General features: G+C 39.1%; 1 protein-coding gene across 1 annotated transcript in view; it reads left to right on the plus strand.

Annotated features, from left to right (window-relative positions):
* LOC106872188 (cryptochrome-1) overlaps nt 1-1,776 on the plus strand; it is a 17,024-nt gene that overhangs the window by 10,445 nt on the left and 4,803 nt on the right. The window lies entirely within an intron of this gene.

Below are 1,776 nucleotides of genomic sequence, written 5' to 3' on the forward strand. Positions count from 1 at the left end.
TAGGGATCTGTGATTCCCTGAAGAGAAGGTTACAATTTTAACATCACAGATCCCTATGGATCACATAGGTTGTAATCCTTTGAAACATATGTAGGAATAAAGTATGCAATTATAACATGCGTTTTCTCCATTCCTTAAATTTATATATATATATATATATATATATATATATATCAATAGTACAAGCACTCAAGAAACCTTTTGAGGCTAACCTTCAACAGAAAGACTATATATAAGAAAACAACATGTGATTTAATGCAGGGAAATTCTAAACCATCTGCTACCAGCTAGCTTCTGCTTACATGCAACAACAATGATTCTCTGGAGCAAAAGGAGTGGCAAACCCAGAGTCTAGTACAGTGCGTGATCTGGGGACTGATATGAGAAACAAGACCCTGTTTCATGTGCATATCACCAAGATGATGGCAATGTGCAGGCAAATGGCTGGCTGGATTCTGAGAATTTTCAGAACAAGGGGCCAGGAAACTATGTGTATATATCATCATTATCATCCTTTAATGTCCATTTTCCATGCTGGCATGGGTTGGACAGTCTGACCAGAACTGGCAAGCAGGAGAGCTGCATCAGGTTCCAGTCTGATTTGGTTGGTTTCTATTGCTGGATGCCCTGCCTAATGCCAACCATTTTACAGTGTGTACTGGGTGCTTTTTATGTGGCACCAGCATAGGGCTCTTGTAGGCCAGTCCTCTTTATTAGGGGGTGTGGCATTAACAGTTCTGCTGTAGAGTACGGGTTCTCTTAAGTACAGCAAGGCAATAGATATCTCAGTCCTTTGATATCTCCTCTGCAAGGAGAATAATGTTCACAACTGCTAGGCAACCAGTGTTGGTGTGTTTACATCTCCATAACTTAGCAGTTCAGTAAAAGAAACTAATAGAATAAAAGCAAAACAAAACAAGTACTGGGGTTGAGTCATTCAGCTAAAAATTCTTCAAGATGGTGCCCCAGCATGGCCGCAGTCTAATAACTGAAACAAAAAAAAGATAAAACTCTGTTTTTTCTTTCTCTGGTCTCAAATGGGTTTGCCATGTCAGTTACAATAACATAGTTTCTTAGTATCTGTTGTCATTTTTGTTGTCGATGGTAATGGTAGCTTTAATACTTATCTTTTTCTTTACATTTCTGCTGCGAATAGACACACAATAAATGCAGAATTTTGTTTCACCATTCTAAAACAGAAATAGTCCAGATGATCATAAAATCGTCTACAATTGTTTAAATGATATTGCCTCGTTGATCACATGTAATTTTAGTAATATATGATATTAAAACGTTAATGAGAAATTCCCCGTGGTGTAAACAATCTGTCATGGTGTTGAAAGGGGATGATATAATGTGTGTGTGAAAGAGAGGGGGGAGGAGAAAGAAAGAGGGAGGGAGAGAAAGAGAGAGATTCACAGAATACTGCTAGCACGTGCACACTCACATATCTGTTTATGTATCTTCTAGCTTCTGTTAAAGGGCTGAGGAGATGATAAAAGTGCAATGTGTGTGTGTGTGAGGGGGAGAGAAAGAGGGAGAGTGGGAGAGAGATTCAAATGAAACCTGCTGGAGTGGGTGTGTGGTAAGTAGCTAGCTTACCAACCACATGGTTCCGGGTTCATTCCCACTGCGTGGCACCTTGGGCAAGTGTCTTCTACTATAGCCTTGGGTTGACCAAAGCCTTGTGAGTGGATTTGGTAGACGGAAACTGAAAGAAGCCCATCGTATATATGTATATATATGTATGTATATATATATATATATATATATATG

Source organism: Octopus bimaculoides, chromosome 4 (assembly GCF_001194135.2).
Source record: "Octopus bimaculoides isolate UCB-OBI-ISO-001 chromosome 4, ASM119413v2, whole genome shotgun sequence".
NCBI lineage: Eukaryota > Metazoa > Mollusca > Cephalopoda > Octopoda > Octopodidae > Octopus > Octopus bimaculoides.